This window comes from Orycteropus afer, unplaced genomic scaffold (assembly GCF_000298275.1).
Source record: "Orycteropus afer afer isolate SDZICR_OR568_19922 unplaced genomic scaffold, OryAfe1.0 scaffold00042, whole genome shotgun sequence".
Taxonomy (NCBI): domain Eukaryota; kingdom Metazoa; phylum Chordata; class Mammalia; order Tubulidentata; family Orycteropodidae; genus Orycteropus; species Orycteropus afer.
In genome coordinates, this window is record NW_006921629.1 from 6,527,867 (window position 1) to 6,546,172 (window position 18,306).

Here is an 18,306-nt window from a genome sequence, read left to right on the forward strand (position 1 = left end):
AAAAAAAAAAAAATCCTCACTGCCATCTAGTCGATTCCAACTCACAGCAACCCCCTTTGGGTTTCCGAGGCGGTAAATCTTTAAGAAAGTAGATTGCCCAGTCTTTTTTCTGTGGAGTGGCTGGTGAGTTTGAATCGCCAACATTCTGGTTAGCAGTCAAATGCCTTAGGCACTACGCCACCAGAGTTCCTTGGAAGACTCATTAACAACCTGCAATATGCAGATGACACAATCTTCCTTGCTAAAAGTGGAGAGAGATTGAAGTACTTACGGATGAAGATTACTGACGAAGATCAAAGTATGAATTACACTTCAACATAAAGAAAAATTCCCACAAGTGGACCAATAGGCAATATCATGATAAGTGGAGAAAATATTGACATTGTCAAGGATTTCATTTTGTTTAGATCCACAATCAACACCCATGGAAGCAGCAGGCAAGAAATCAAATGACTTATTGCATTGAGCAAATCTGCTGCAAAAGACCTCTTTAAAGTGTTCAAAAGCAAAGATGTTACTTTGAGGAATAAGGTGCACCTGACCCAGGCCGTGGTATTTCCAGTCGCCTTATATGCATGCAAAAGCTGGACAATGAATAAGGAAGGTCAAAGAAGAACTGATGCCTTTGAACTGTGGTCTCAGTGAAGAATACTGAATATGCCATGGACTGTGAGAACGAACAAATCTATCCTGGAAGAAGTACAACCAAAATGCTCCTTAGAAGCCTATGTTATTGTTGTTGTTATATGCTGTCAAGTCGGCCTGACTCATAGCAACCCCTCCTTGGGTTTCCGAGGCAGTATCCCTACGGAAGTAGATTGCCCCATCTTCCTTCTGAGGAGTGGTTGGTGGGTTTGAACCACCAGCACAATAGGAAAAAAAAAAACAACAAAAAAGATTAGATTTTTAATCTGAATTACATTCAGTATATGGATTATTTAGGAGAGAATTAAAAAATTTACAATATTATATTGAGTCTTCCAGTTCAAGAATATGCTATGCCTTTATATCTATTCAGGTCTTATTTTATATCTGTCCATGAAGTTTTATTGTTTTCTTCACATATATTTTATATTTTCCTAGGTATTTTATAAAACTCACTGCTGTTGAGTCTACTCGACTCCTAGAGACCCCTCCTTCGGTTTCTGAGGCAAGGGGTTCCTGAGGCATTATCTCTGGAAGTAGATTGCCCAGTCTTCCTTCCGAGGAGTGACTGATGGGTTTGAACCGCCAGCCTTCTGGTTAGCAGTCAAATGTCTTAGGCACTACACCACCAGAGCTCCTGGTATTTTATGAAGTATTGTGAATTGAATCTTTTGTTCCCTTATATTTTCTAACTGGTTGTTATATACAAATGCTCTCGATTTTTTTTTAAATTGTGATAAGGGTGAAAATTTACAGAACAAATTCATTTTTCATACAGCAGTTCATACATATTTTGTTTCATGGCATTGACTGCAATTCCCCACAGTGTAACAGCTCTTCCCACTTCCTCCCTATAGTTACCTCTTCCCTGGGTCCTTCTTTCCTATGCATTGCTGCCGCCAGGGCTATCTCCCTGTGTAAATACTCCCCTTCTGTTCTCCCATGATTGATCGTTCTAAGGAGTGTATCTACCTGATGTAAATGTTCACCTTATATGCCTGTCTATTGTTTGGCTGGAAGCCATGAGAGTGAGTTCAAGTCCAAACCTGAAAGGTAACTAGGGGTCATAGACTCAGGGGTCTCACCAGGCTCTATCAGACCAGTAAACCTGGTCTTTTTTATGATTTTGAGTTTTGTTCCACATTGTTGAAATGCTCTTGATTTTTGTATACTTACCTTATATCTTGCTTCCTCACTAAATTCTTCCATTAGTTCTAATAATTGTTCAGTTGATTCTCTTAGATTTTCTAAGTGAAGAATCACATTGGTTTTAATTAATGAAGATCTTACCTCCTTCCTTGTAATATTTATACCCATTATTTATTTTTCTTATTGCACTAGTTAGGATCTTCAGAATGACAATTGATAGCAGTGATAGCAGCCTCCAGTGAGCACCCCCTTTTTTTTTTAATTGTGATTTGGGTGAAAGTTTACAGAGCAAATTCACTTTCCATATAGCAGTTCACATACACTGTGTCTCATGACATTGGCTACAATCTACCACAATGCAACAACTCCTCTCCCATTTCCTCCCCATAGTTACCTCTTCCCTGTGTCCTTTCCTCCATGCACTCCTGCCCCCTAAGTGGTCTCCCTGTGCATACACAGCCCTTTTATTCTCCCATGATTGTTTTCTCCAAGTCCAGTGAGCAACTTTTAAAGTCTTCTGTGCCCAGAGTATCCATATGGAAATACCCAAGAGTCCAGGAATAACAATTAGCTCTGTATAGATCAGATAGGACCAATTAGCAAACAACTTGAAGGTCTTGACTGTTGCCTTTACACCATGAATCTCCATTGAGTACTAGGTCAAGGGAGCAGGATTTTGACTTCTAGCATCAGCCCCAGAGAAAAGTACCCCTGGTCTAGCCCCAGAACACAATTCCAACACCCAAGTGGGCATCCCAACACATCCTCATTTTCTAACCAGCATCACTGAGCTTGCTGAAAGGAAAAGGGACACATGTTTGTTGAACTTTTGCTCTACAGTAGAGATTATGCTAGAACTTTAAACATACCATTTTATTTAACCCTCACAACCCTATGGGTGAATACTATTCTTTCTTTGTTAACAGATGAGGAAACTGAGGCTAAGAGTGGTAAGTATGGAAGGTCACACAGTGTATCACTCACAAATGGGTTCATTGTTACCTGTGTGAACACTCTTCCCTGCAAAGGATATTTAGCACAACACATTCCCTGCCTAGACCAAAAAGTCTCCAAATGTTTTAGCCTACTCCACACTTGTAGCAAGGAGCTCTGGTATCATAACGGATAAGGAATTTGACTGCTATGCAGAAGGTTGGCATTTCAAGCCCACCAGCCACTCCATGGAAGGAAGATGAGACAATCTACTTCCATAAAGATTTACCATCTTGGAAACCCAACAGGGGTTGCTATGAGTTGGAATCAACTCGATGGCAGTGGGTTTGGGTTTTTGACACTTGTTGACCAGATGACCACCACCATCCCCCAGCCAAGGTTTACAAGACCTCCCTCCTAGGAATGAGATACAATAAGTAGGGAGGAGTTGATCTGTCCACATCTTGAGGCCAGAAGCCAAACCCCAGACCCTGCCAGGCAGCAGATCTATTACTAGAGCTAAAGGCTCCAGGGAGAGATACAACTGAGCTTGGAGGATGTTGAGGCCAGAACAGGGTCTTAGGTGGGTATGGGAGGGGAAGGGGAAGGATGACAAGGGCTTAGGGAAAGGAATGGGAACAAAGAAGATGACAGAGAAAGCAGTGAGAGAAAAGTGGGAACAGGGTTTGGGGCAACCACCGGGAGGACTGTCAGGGTACCAGGGATAGGCCTCACACCTGAGTCCAGGTAGGGACTGTGGGAGCCAAGTCCCAGAGCTTCAGGACTCACCAATCACTCCACTCTCTCCATGGACCCGGAGGGACTAAGGACAAGGGCCATACCCACAAGAGTTTTTGTTTCCATCCTCCAGACCATAAAATGTGGCAGTGGGATCATGACGCAGAAGCAGGGAACTCATCTCTGTCGACCCACATAGACACAGGGCTGCAGACCAGAGCCAGAGATGTGTGCTCAGACATGAGGGTGTTGACACATGGGAGACACCACAGAGGCAAAGACAACCTGGATACAAGGACACAGACACATACAGAAAGATATGGATGCAGACACTAACCAACCCAGGAGACAAACACAGACCAGGGAGCTGCACACGTGGAGAGACTCACATGTCCACACACACACACGAAGGGAGTCATGGAGACATGCATGTACACGTGGATGCACACAAAACAAGGAGACACCCCGAAGGTGCTGAGGGACCGTGGAGAGACAGATGGCTGGACCACATGGACAGACAATTCCCAGCCAATTTGTGCCTGGTAGCTGGTCCTTGAGGGGTCATAGCCACTGCCCATCCCTCTCTGCCTCAGAGAACCTAGGCCGAAACCCAGTGCTGCTGCCCAGACCCCCTCCCAGCTCATGAGCACACATGTGGTGCCCAGGATCTCCTGACATACATGTGCATGCCCCAACAAGCCTATGCTCCACCCCAGGGAGGGGGGGCGGCTGACATTCCCATTCTGGGGTACAGTGGGGGCCACAGGGCAACCTCCTCCTCTACAGGCCATAGGCTGTGCCTGGTGGCAAACACAGGGGGTGCAGGCTGGCCCAGGAGGAGGGAAGGGCTGGGGGTGTCCAGGGCGCGGCTAGGGCGGGCACAGGAGCCGGTACCTGTCAAACGAGAGTCAAGGAGCAAACTAGCTTCTTAGTCACCTTTTTCTTCTCCCCGTTTTGGCAGCAGCCCCTCAGGGCAAGGGGAAGCTGATATCATAATTATTGGCTCACCGGCAGCTGCCTCCCCTTACCTGATGTCAGCACAGACCCAAGGACAGCCAAGCTGACGGACTGACAGACAGACGGAGCTCCTGGCCCCCCAACCTCGGGCCCCCACGCCGACCTGCTTCACTGAGCAGGTAAGAGGAGACCCGGCCCAAGTCAGCCGTGGAGGCCAGTAGGGCTAGCCGAGGACATGGGGAGGGGGTTTGCCTTTTTAACGGGCCTCTGGACTGGCTGGGAGCACCTGGGTGCTCCCCATCTTCTCGCTGCAGGCCAAGGGAGACTCAGGAAGCAGGGTGAGTGCCTGGAGGCCAAGGGGGATCCTCTCCTCCTTGCTCTTCCCTCTCATTCCTGCTCCAGGTTGTGTAACTTCCATCCTTCTTGCTGTAACGTGGGTTTTCTTTCTGGTGTTTATTTATTGGATTATGTGTGCATGTATCTCTGTGTTGGAGGCAGTGTGCTTACCCACCCTGTGCTGGAAGAAAATGAGCACTGGGAAGTGCTAGAACTGGACAACTAGGGCTGAAAGATAGGCAGGCAGATTCTCAACAGAGTGGCTCTTCCTGGAGGAGAGAGGAAAGCCAAGCCCTGAGAGCTGGATCTGCGTGCTGCAAGGACGTGTGTGGACCAAGGAATTGCTCAACCTCGCTGAGCATCCTGGGCCAGGGTCTAAATGCCTGGAACTTGTGGGGAGGCCTGGGTTGCAGGAAGGAGATGGTGCACCTGGTGGAAAAGCAGACAGGTGGCAAACAGGTGCTAGGGCCAGTGATGATGCTGAGCTACAGGCAGAATCCCCCGGAGGTCTGAGGACCTCTCTTCTTCAAGACTCTCATGGCAAGGAGGCCTTCTAAGCAGACCTGGGACAGGCAGGGAGGCCTCAGACCCTTGGGGCCTAGAATTAGGGATCTAGGGACTGAAAGCCCTTAGGGATATGGCTGTGGCCTCAGAAAGCCCCCTCTGGCTCCCACAGCTCTTCCCTATCCCCTACCTGATCACGTAAGGTTCTGGCATTCCCCTTGAAGTCCCCCAGGCCCTCCCGAAATGTCCCAAGAAGCATGGTGAGTTAAGAATAGACTCTAACAAGTGGGTTGTTTACCTCCTCTCTTTGCACCTAAGGTTGTGTGGCGTGGGGGCGTTGTATGTGCATTGTGACCAGTTGGCACAGTTGGTCAACAGAAAGGGCCAGGAGACCAGGGCTTATCCTTTTAAGAAGTCATCTCATTCATCCTCCTGCCTCTGTGCTGGTCATTCCATGCCAGACAGGGCAGCTCCCTCCTTGTTCTCCTGGTCCCCAAGCAAGAAATCTGATTAGTTCCATCATGATCATGGAAGTCCTCCCTAGAGTCTGACTGAAGTCTCTACTGCTGCAGGGTCCAACTCTGCTTGCTCCCACAGTTCCTTTGGGCTGATTGGAAGGTGAAGTGAGAAGGGTGGCATTGCACACCAGTCCTGTCCTCATTGGGTTCAGGCCCTTTGACCATCTTGGTCATTCTGTGACCCACTGGACACAGGCAGTGGAAGGGCATCCCCATCTGAAGAGGGACGGCACCTCCTGTTCTGGCCCCTATTTGACGGTGTTACTTGGAGTCCAGGGTGGGCCAGGCAGGGACGGGTTGAGCTGGGTCCTGGGGAGGGGCAGGGGGCATGAGGGCAGCCCCAGGCTCGGGATCCTTCGAGGCAAAGGTGCCACGGGGAGAGGCGCATGTCCTTCCAGCTCCCTGCCCCACCCCGCCCTCGCTGGCTCTGCCGAGCTCAGCTCCGGCTTCAGGGCCTGCTGAGGCATGCTGCCCCCCCAGGCCCGGAGCCTCACTCACCTCCCAGAGCCAGGAACCTGTTCTCCCGGGAATGCCAGGGAGTTCTCAGAGGACTTTATTTCTCAGGGGCTCTGGGAGCCCCAGAATCCTCTGGACCAGTGGGCCCTAGGCTGGGGAGAGAAACATTAAGCATTAGGGGATTTAGGGCCGACTCGACGGCACATAACAACAACAACAACAACCCCATCTTTCGCACATCCGCACACTTCATCATTCATTGTGAGAAGAGAAAAGGCTTGAGAAAGCTAAACACAAGGGGGAAGCCCACTGGTGACACACAGCCTCTGCAAAGTTGTCATGTCTCATCCTTGGCCTCAAGGGGTGCCTTCCTTCAGCCTCCATGAAGAGGCCCATCTGCCCTCTGAGAAGTCATCATAGCCACACTTCCCTTGGGCTCTCCATCCTTCCCAGCCCAGAAGTCCTTCCTGATGTCTTACCTCTCTCCTTCCTGTTTGATTTGAGCCTGGTTTGCATGGACCAACAGAATCCCCTCCCCACCGGTTCAGGACCCATGCACATTGCCAGAGACTGTTATTAAGTCACACTGAAATTTCCTGGTAGCGTGTATGCAGGAAGGGACAGAAAGATGGCCCCACATCTGCTGCCCCTCTGTTAGTCTCTCCAGCTCCACAGAGGAGGAGGCTGTTGGGAGTTCCTTCTGCTCCCCCTCAATTCTCCTGCAACAGAGAGATGGACAAGCAGAGGTCCTGTAGGTAGCCCCCACCTCTTTCCTTCACAGCCTGACATCCCTGCTGAGGCTTGCAGGGGGGAGGTCAGCAAGACAAGATTAGCTTCTGTAGCAGAAGGAGGAATTGACATTAGACTTCAGAAAGGCTTTCAGTATTTTAAAGTGAGTTTGGCTGGACTATGTGGCCCAGGAGGTGGTTTCCTGAGTGGCTCTGGGATGGGTGGGGTTGGGCTGGAAGCATGCCCAGGAGCAGGAGAGTGGAAAGATGACCTCTGGGAGAGTACATCTCAGAAGCCTCAAGCAAATGGTCCCTGAATGATTGTGCTCTTTCTAATTTATCCATCTCCCTCCCCTGGCCCTTCCTTTGTCTTTACACCCTTCTCCATTGTCAACCCCAACCTCATTCTTAACTCCTCCACACCATCCCTATCTCCTTGTTTGGGAGCTCTGGTAGCATAGTGGCTAAGACACTTGCCTGCTAACCAGATGGCTGGTGGTTCAAACCCACCAGCCACTCCTCGGAAGGAAGGTTGGGCAATCCTACTTCCGTAGTGATACTGCCTCGGAAACCCAAGGAGGGGTCGCTATGAGTCGGGGCCGACTCCACGGCACATAACAACAACAACAACAACAACAGTGCCACTATCACAGAAATATACCACATATGGATGGCTTTAACAAACAGGGATTATTCTCTTACAGTTTAGGAGGCTAGAAGTCTGAGTTCAAAGTGCCAGCTCTAGGGGCTGGGTGAAAGTCCCTTGACCTTGGGCTTCAACTCTGCCTCTCTCTCAGCCCACTGAAGCTGAGGGCTTAACTCAGGCGGCTGCTGGCTGCTGAGGCTGACAAACTCAAGGTCAACAAGTAAAATGGCACAGTCCCAAAATTACCAAACCACATGGCAGGTCACTAATTCAAACCCATTAACAGTCCTAAGATCGACAGACAACATGGTAGATTGCTGAACGACAACTCGGCTACATGCAGGACTCAAGCATGCCAAAAGCTGCAGATTATTCCCAAAGCTTCCCTTATAAACTAGAAGCAAACCATATCCCTAAAGCAGCTATTCAGTGGCTCATGGAAGATTCCACCATGGAGTTGTTTGCCTGTCTCATTATAGAGAATAACTATAACCAACTGCCCAGCCACTCAAACTTAACTACCATACTCCTCTTGAATCTCAACTCTATCCCCATTCCCATTCCAATTCCAGCCCAGTTCCCTTCCTATCCATCTCCTTACCCCCATCCCCCATTCCAGCTCCTGCTCCACAACCTCATCCTCTCTTCCTCCCTACCTCCCCTCTTTAGCTCCACCTCCATCCTCATTCCTAACCCCATCTTCCCATCCCATATCATCCCCCACTCCCCAAGATGAATGTCTCCATAATCAGAGTTCAATACCCTCACAAAGTCCTGGTTTATTTTCCATTTTCTTCAAGTGTTAGGAAGAGCCCAGAGGCATGCCATTGGGACAAATAGATAGCTTCTTATTCGTAATTGGGATTTAAAGGCTGGATGCTGGCCAAACAGTAAAAATTAGCTGGGATACAACAAGTTTAGGTCTGATGTCCAGATGGATTTCTCTATGTTGTAAGAATATGGCATGCCCAGAGGACCCCAAAGGAAGGCTATGGCAGCCTTCTGCACAGGGGCTAGGGGATGACCTGATCTGATTAGGCATGACAAGGCCTGAGGCAGGGAGATGGACAGAAGCTGAAGCAGAAAGGCCTGCCAGACTGTTTAGGAATGAGTGCAGTCGTGAGCATCCCAGGTCTCTACCCCGCCTGTGGCTCTTGCTTAGTCAGCTCAGATTAATGGAGCCAGAGAGAGAATTAGCTGAATCGTGATCTCTCAGGAAACTTGAGCCAGCTGTGAGTCATACAGAAAAGGGAACCTAGGCTCTTACATCTGCTCTGGAAGCTCCAGGGGGTGGGCACCCCTCAAAACCCCCCAGGATACAATAGAGAGCCCACTAGGAGGTCTTACCCTAACCCTCCACCCCATGTTCCCTGGGAGGATGCATGGTCAATCAACTTCAAGCCCTGCCCTCATGCACCCTCTAGGGACCTTCAGGGTTCCCCCAGTCTGAAACTGCTGCTTCTGAAAAACGACAGACAGGCTGGGCACCAACACACACACACACACACACACACACACACACACACAATGGGGCGTGTCTGAGAACCAGATTGCCTGGGGACAGTTGAAGGTCCCACCTACACTTGTAAATTCCATAGCCATGTCCCAGACTGCATCATCAGCCCATCAGTCTCAAAAGGCATAGGATGAGTGCAATTGCATACACACACACACACACACACAGAGTCATCACCACAATCAAAACATCCAATTTTCAGATTCTGCACTTAACAATTCCCCCACACACAGAGTCAAGTGACCACAGCATTGTTCGCTGTCCATGGTGTCCCCAGTCCCTCTGGAAGGCAGTTCCTGGGAGTACACACGGGGCCCCACAGAGTGTATGTGGCTTTGGAAAGGTGGCTCAGTCTCTCTGTGGGTTTGCCCATGAATATGTCCAATTGGCCTGAGAGTGGAAGAGCTTTGCAGAGTTCTTTGAGATGGCAGTGCCAAAGCCCAGGAGGATCTGGGATGGCCAAGGGGGAAAGGTAGGGGCTACAGCCAAGGAATTGGAGGGGTTCAGGGAAACACCCCCAGAACTTCCATTCCCCACATCACTCCTCAGTGGGGCGAGTGCATGATTAGGCGTGCAGAACAGGCTGCGTATCAGCCCAGGCACCTACATAGCTGGGAACGATCCCTTCCACTGATGAAGCCTCAGTTTCCCAATCTGTAAAATAGAGGGGGCTTGAATGGGAGGGCTTCCCACTGCTCTTCCCACTCCAAGATTTTGGTAGGTCTGAGCAGATAGCCTACCTGCTGCCTCCTCCACACACACACACACACACACACACACACACACGCGCGCGATATTGGGGGAGGGATACACCAGGATGTGTTTGTCTTGTATTAAAAAAAAAAAAAAAACTCACTGCCATGGAGTCGATTCCAACTCATAGCGACCCCCTTTGGGTTTCCGAGGTGGTAAATCTTTGCAGAAGTACTAGGTCTATTTTATTAGTGTTGGCAGCAGAATTAATATCCCTAATAATAGATTGGTAATAATGAGTAGTCCTTATGATAATGATATGTACAGAGCCCAGAGAGGCCCTTGGCCCGAGGGATGGTGGGATCTTGGCCCATCTCATGCCTCCACTAAGGTAGCAAAGAGGGACTCACCAGTGGGATGGGACCACTCTTGACCACCCCCATGGGGAGGACTCCTGGGAACGGAAAATGTTCAGAAAGCCTTCAATCTTCTCCTGAAAGCCCACTGGCCTGGGACCCCAGGGGAGAAGACAAGGGTACCAGACAAACTGGTGCCAGTTTCTCTTTCTCAGAGCATTTGACACTCTGGCTCTCATTCAGACCTCGAAACAGCCAGGGGAGGTATGTAGGGCACGAATTAGGATCCCCCTATTATAAAGGAAAAAATGAGGTTCACTCCTGTAACTAGTCCACTTTGATGGCAGAAGCTGAGAGAGGACGCTTCTGGAGTTCTTGATCAGGAGGCATCCCTGTGAGAGAAAATGGGGCTTTGCAGGGCTGTGGCGGGAGGGTGGGGGTAGGGGGGATGTCAGGGCTCTGTGAACGCTTAGGGAGATGGCGGAGACCGGAGGGACCCAGGATGAGAAGAGACTAGGTTTCAGTCATCCCTGTTGGCTACACAATTCAAATCCTCAGCTGCCAATCACCGCCGCAGCCAATCAACTCCGCCGTCGCTTACCGTTGCGGCCCATAGGAGGCTGGGGGCCGTACCATCGAGCTCGGCTTGAGTGACTTAATTGTGGGGGCGGGGCTTCTGGGCCACTGGCTCCCACAGCTAATGCGTGCTCTGAAGCAAGCATCTTCTCCCCAACCCCAGCGCATTCCTCCACCCCTATTCAACCAGCGGTGGAGGAAGTTTGTTTGAAGGAAAGATGAAGGCTATGTTTCATAATCTGTGAAAATCTCCCTGTCTCTTCCATCACTCCCCCACCTCATCATTGACTCTTTGGCCCCTTTCACAGCTAAGCAGAGTGAGGATTAGAAGGGACTTCTCTGGAAATCAGTGTCTAGGAACTCAGACCACTGCTTTCTGCATGACGTCCTCTGGGAGGATCTTTTTTTTAAAAAAAATATTCATCATTTTATTTGTTTGTTTGTTTATTTGGTGCTTTCGGTGCAAGTTTACAGAGCAGAGTTTGTTTTACACTCAACATTTCATGTACATTTGGTTTCACTCCCCAGTTATCATCCTCAACCCTAACCCAGTCTCCTCCCCTCTGGCAGGGATGTAACCATCCCCTCACATACACTATGCCCCTCATAGTTATGCACTCCTGTGTGTCCTGCATTTCCTTCAAGCAAAAGTTACCCCTCTGGTGCATGGTCCATTGCTTCAAGGGATGCATCTCCATAGAGTATTGAGGCTGACGGGTCTGCGTGTACATCTTGTTTACTATTGGGCTGAAAGCCAGCCCCTGGGAGTGAGTTTTATTCCAGGCCTGAAGTGTATTCCAGGGCCATAGTATTGGGAGTCCCTCAGACTCCATCCGACCAGTAATTCTGTGTCCTCCAGGAGTATTAAGTAGAGACCCTGTTCTCAGGAACTAGCTATCCAGTCAGGCCCTCAATGGTTCTAGGTCACCTTGTCCACCCCCAAGTTCCCTACTAAAGCTGTTTTCACCATCACATTCAGTCATGCCTTCAGAAGCCCTCAGAATGGGGAGGAGGCACCTTCTTCCTAAACTGCCTATTTAGGGCCTCATGTTCTCAGGACTGAGAATTGTACAAATCTCCGTAACCCCCACTAACCTTGGTGGGCAAGCAGACCTTGCTTCTGGGAGCTGGATCTGGGATGGGCTCCCAGCCTCAGAGCCTGAGCTCCAGAGTAGGCAGGAGAGAGGAAAAGGTAGACCATGAATGACATCCAAAAGTTAGAGCAAATGATCCCTGTGGCTGGGGGTATATAGGTGGGAGGTCTCTGGAAAGAGACACCTATGGAGTAGTGAGAACTTAGCAGAGCCTATCTCTCAAACTGAGATGACCATGGCACAGGACAGAAGGGTTCCTGGTAGGTGTGTCAGAAGGAGATGAATGGGAGCTTTGAGGGGTAGCATTTCTCGTTTCCTTGAAGCCAAGGATTCCTTCCTTCCCATCTATCAGTTAAGCATCCATAGGCAGGTCAAGGACATCTAGCCATCTTTATAGCTTCCATTTGTCTATTTGTCTTTCCATCTATACATCCATCCCTTAATCTATCCTATCCATCCATCCATCCATCCATCCATCCAGAGAGGTCAGGCCCTAATTGGCCTCCCCTGGGCTACTGGGTAGGGCCTGAGGTCCTGTTGCATTTATGGGACACGTGACTTGCCTACCTGGCCTGGGGAGGCAGCCTCGCCCCAGCCCTGAGGCAGGGGGCTGGCCCAGGCATGTGGGAGTATTTATACCTCGATGGAGGCTGCTAGGGAAGTTGCTGGATTGACAGACTTCCTAAAGCCGTGATGGTGGCCATGACCCAGAGCCCGCTGTAAGTGCTTGGACTGGGCTCCTTTGGGGGCAGGGCTATGGGAGCAGGGGCTGGGGAGAGGCCGGAGAGATGGGAAACTGCTCAGAGGTGGCCGGGATGAAGGAGAGGAAGGGGTGCTGGACAAAAGAGTGGGAGAACAAGAAGCTATTGGAGTCAGGCATACACAGCAAGGCTGGGACCCACCCTGGAGGTGGTCCATTGCCCTTATCTAGCTTCGGATGGGGAGCTCTGGTGGCATAGTGCCTAAGGCATTAGACTGCTAACCAGAAGGCTGGTGGTTCAAACCCACCAGTTCCTTCTAGGAAGGAAGATTGAGCAATATACTTCCGTAGAGGTACCGCATTGGAAACCCAAGGAGGGGTCGCTGAGTCGGAATCAACTTGGTGGCAGTGAGTTTGGTTTTTTGGTTTGAGCTTCAATTGGGTTCCTTGGTGAATAGCAGGAAGAATAAGACAAGAGAACTGAGATTACAAGGTTGGATACCTCAAAGAACTTCTAGTCAGCTGCGGGCTTATAAAGTGGTTTAAGTGTTTTTTCACAATGGGCGTACTGCGTGATGCTCTGGGACCAGCTTACTTCCAGAAGCCAGGGAATGGCTGAAGTGGCTTCAGGAGAGGCCTGATATTGGGGACGAGGGTGATTGAGCTGCAGGTGTCAGGACCTCGGATTTGAGGAAAGCATCATATGGGGGATACAGATGCTCTTCATCCTTGTTCCTCTCTACTGCCACCCTGTCCCCGTTCCATCTCCACCTGCTTGACAAAGCACTTTAATCAGAACTCCAGGCAGGGGCAACTGACCCACTTCTGAAATAGCTTAACTGAGGCAGGATCAAGAACCAGAGGGACTAGAATTTTGGCCTCAGAACCCCCACCTTTGGTGGGAAGAAGGGAACTAGAAACCCCCTCCTTCTTGCCACCCCAAGATTACCAGTGCCCTGGGGTGGCTAAACCTCAGGGATAGCCCCCAGGCCCTTTTTTGCCCCCCCCCAAATAACTACAGAGCTGCTCCAGAGGACCCCTCCCAGCAGCCAGCCAGGTGGAGCCCAGGGTGGGGCCACAGGCGAGCACTGGGCATGGGCCCCACCTCTCGTAAAACATGCTGCTGCTGCAGCCAGCAACAGAAACCATTAAGGCGGAACTGAGCTGTCTCCACCTCACTCATAAAGGGCAGGTAGGAGGCACCATGGAGAACCCAGCGAGGGCCCTCAGTGCCCCATGCCTGCCAGTCCTCTGTGACTCAGTGGCCCACAGGGAATGCAAGGACAGACCTACAGACCCTCCCAAGGAAATCGCCAACCTTGCCCCCCACCACCACTCTGGCTTCCAGGTGTGAGCAGGGAGGCTGAGGTGTTTCCAAGGTGAGGCTGTGTGGTGTAGTGGTTAAGCACACTGGCTTTGAAGCCTGGATCTGAATCCTGGGGAGCATAATTTACTAGCTGAGTGAACTTGGGCAACTTGGGCTAACCTCTTTGAGTCTTAGTTTCCTCATCCATAAAATGGGAATGATAGTACAGCACTTCCTTTCTGGGGCATAATAACTCACCCAGGAGCCAGTTCCTAGGCTCCTTGAGGATTCTCCAAGGGGGACCTTCCTGAAGGCAGTGCAGGGAGGAGAGCTGAGCTGACAGCCCCCGGTAACATATGACAACTTCAGCACCTTTAGATGCCAGTGGTCCCAATGTCTCATCTGATTTATAAAGAACCTGAAGTCCAGACAGTTCCAGACTTGTCCAAGGTCACACAGCCAGCAAACAAATTGACCACTGGAGCCATCCCTAAATGGCCCCTCTTGCCTGAGTCCTAAGTCACTGGGGCTGGGGGCTCTGAGAGGTGGGAAGATGTGAATGGGTGGAGAAGCACAGGGCCTGACTGTTTGTGAGAAGAGTCCAAGGCAGGGATTCTGTGATGACCATTACTGATCATTGTTCCCATGCTTTTTGGGGAACTTCTCACCCACCATCCTCTCCACTTGAGTCAGAGATGGGAGGTCATTGATTTTTGTCTCCCAGCTCCAGGACAGATCAAGTCTACTTCCTACTCCCTACCCCATCCCCCAACTCCTCAAGGACCATCAAAGGAGGAGACAAGGCCAAAGGTTAAAGTTCAGAGGGTAAACCAAGTGCACAGATATTCATGGTCTTCAGCCAAATGTATGTCCAGGATTGCACCCTTTGGGTTAAGGGTATGTGTTAAGGGTGCAGTAGGGGATCTCAAGGCCTGAGAATCAGGAGATATGGTTTCTGGTTTTAGTTGTGTAGCCCTGGGCCACTTCCTCTCTCTGGGCCTCAATTTTCTCTCCTAAAAAATGAGGCTACTGACCTTAATTCCTTGTCAGTGGTGTACTGATGTCACCAACCAGCTCTCAACAACATCAAAAATCTCTCATTTGTAGTATATGGTAATTTTCATGGATATGGATAAATACTCTCCAAGTAGGCTGATTTGGGCCTATTTCACTGGACGTGGAATTCGGACAAGATGGACACAATTGGCTCTCGCAAGCCTGTACCAACTGGCTCTGGCACCTCACTGCCCTCTACCCTCAGGGGCAAAAGGAGGATGAAATGAGATAAAGGCTGTGAAAGTGCTTTGTAAACAGCAAGGAGCTCAGTAGAGATACAGCATCTTATGTTCAAGGGGACCACAGTGTACAGTCCACCATTGACAGCCTTGGCCTAGTTCCAGCCTAGGAAGGTAGCAGGTTGTGGGTTGAGGGAACCCATACTAAAGTGGCAGAGTCATGAGAGCCATCTAAGACCGGTCCTGGGATCCAAGAAGGGAGGAGAGAGCTGGACTGTACCTCCTGTATTGGTTGACTTGATTTATATTTGTCTGCCCACCCTTGAAACTGAAACAGGCAGGGTAAAGTGAAAGATTCCTTCCCCTTGCAGATGCCAGCCCCAGGACACTGGAACTATTAGATTCAAACCAACAAAGTCACCCTCTCCTTCCTACTCCAATCCCTGGGTGTTTCCACAAGCCCTGACTCTACCACAGGGGGATGGCTGAAATGACCTCTGAGGCTAAAGAGTCAAAAGGAGGGGCATTTAGCCCCTGCTAAAGGGGGAGGACAATGTTGAGGAGGAGATGGGAGGAAGGAAAGGGGAGTTTCCTCTGTTCTACACCACCCCCCAGCTCATGCCTTAAATTAACACTGTCCCACTGCTAATTATTAATAATAGGTTTCATTTATTGAGCACGTACTATGTGTTAAGCTATTTACAAGCAATATTTCATCTAATCCTCCAGAGAGGTATGTATTATAGCCCTATTTTACAGATGAGGAAACTGAGGCCCAGGAAAGGAAGTGGAGTAGCTTGCCCAACCAAAGTCCCACACGTACTTGGATTCAGCACTTCTGAACTAGATCATCTAACTTCAGGAGCCCTGGTGGCTACTCCAGGGAAGGGTGAAAGGCCAAAGCAACCTTGTCCCTCTTACACAGTGAGCTCTATACTGGACAGGAGACCCTCATGTGTACTTCTGAGAGACCCTCTGCCCAGCCTGAGGCTGAAGTGCCCTTTTGAAGGCATTTGGTGGTGGACCATCTCTTTCCTGGTCTATGTGGTCTTAGGCAAATCACCTAACCTTCCTGGGCCTCCTTTCATTTATAAAATAGAGCTTCAGCCGAGGGAATCAAGGGGGTGCCATGGCCATCAAGTCAGGTCATCATTCACAAAACCTGCCCAGAGGAAACCCTGAACTGAGGACTGCTCAAGGACTTCTGTCCCCCCACTGAAAATTAGGGAGCTCTGGTGGCATAGTGCCTAAGGCATTTGACTGCTATCCAGAAGGTTGGTGGTTCAAACCCACCAGCCACTCCTCGGAAGGAAGGTTGGGCAATCTACTGCCATAGTGATACCACCTCAGAAACCCAAGGAGGGGTTGCTATGAGTCAGATCAGACTCAAGGGCAGTGGGTTTTATTGAAAATTAAAAGGTGAGCCCTTTGAACTCTGCATAGCTTTTATAAGTCCCTCCTTCCATGGTTTCAAGTATTGTTTGTGGGGGCTTAGAGGAGGTAGGGTTTGGCCAAGCCAAGGTATGAATGCCTTGGGAACTGAATCCTTCAGTTAAGGTCTCTGACCTGCAGGAACTCAGCCAGATAATATCCTGTGAAATAGGACCTGGTGCAAGGATAGGGTGAGGCAGATGCTGTGGGGGTTCTTCTGAGAAGAAAGTGTGTGCCAGAGTTTCAGGGGAAGGAACAGAGCTTGGGTCTGAGCCCCTGGAAACCCCAGGACGGCAGATCAGAGCTAACTAGCAATGGCAGGTGCCAGCTGGGGATGGAGTCATCAGTCAGTTTCCCAGGGCTGTCAGGCCTGAAACAGAAAGACCATTAGGGAAACCATAGGATCTCGGGTCACATGGCCTTGGGTCTGGCCACATTTGGCTAACGGAGGCCAGATATATGACATGTATCCTTGGGCATTTTCTATGAACCAGGCACCCTCTATATATCATGTCATTCAATCCTCATGACACTCCTGGGAGGTGGGTCCAGGGGCCCTGTTTTTCAGATGAGGAAAATGAGACAGAGAGCTAAAAGTTGTTCAAAGTCACATAGCGAGGAAGTAACAAAGCTGGGACTCAACTCAGGTCTGCCCAAGTCCACCATGCCCTTCACCACCATGCTATCCTGCCTCCAGGTAGGGGAGCTGCCACTTCCCCACCAGTGCAAAGCCCACAATGTGCAGGGAAGAAGGGGCCCTGGCTGTCGTCAGCTTTGCAGCTGGAGGAGCAGGAGAATGCCTTGGGAAGGTGCCAAGTTCTGCACCACCTCCTGGGAAGCAGCCCTGGACCAGTGAGGTGTGGTAGGCAGGCCCACGCTGTCCAGGAGTAGCTGTCCAGGGAGTGGGGCCAGGCCGGGCGGTCATGCGGAGCCAGAGATGGGCTGCCCAGCACTCGGGCTCCGGGCCTGCTCCATCATGGTGTCCAGTTACGGCCAGCTCGGCGCTTCCTCAGTCACGCCACATTTAGTATTGCCGAGTGAGCAGGCGCCGGGACATCGAGAAGGGGTGATGAGGACTCTTGGAGGGGCGGGAGAGACTCCCCATCATTCCCCACCTGGACCTCAGCTACCAGCCCCCTCTGCCACTCATCCCTTGTGGGACTTGGGACAAGTTCTCTCCCCTTCCTCACACCCATGACCCCCTCTGCCAAATGAAGAAGATGGTTTATTTAACAAGGATATAACCACCCTGGTCTGGGCGTCATGGGGGACCAAGACCATCCCTCCTCCCAGAGCTTCTGGGATAACATGGCCTGGGAAAGGCACAGTTTTCTGGCTGTGGCTCAGGGGGGTCTTGGGTAGGAGGGATAAATATAAATCTCATGATTTTTAGCTTCCTGGAGCCCCCAGCTTCCCCAACTCCCCACCCTCACCTCTACCAAATGAAGAAACCAGAAGAAGAGAGCAGAGTCTGGAGTCAGGCAGATCTGGGTTCGAACACTGACTCTGTCAGAGATTAGCTGTGTGATGTGAGCACGTACTGTAACCCCTCTGAACCTCAGTTTTCACATCTAGAAAGTAGAGTTAATGATGTACCTTCCTCACAGGTTTGTCCTCATAATTCTATGAGAAAATCAGGCAAATCATTTACACAAGGGCCAACCAGAGCAGACTCTCAGCAAATGGTAGCTTTTATTAGAAATAATTTGTGCAAAAGGAGTAAATTCAAGGGGAGTTGCCCTTTGCAGGTGTGTGCAGGTGATAGAAAAGGCAGAGAGCTAAGGATAAT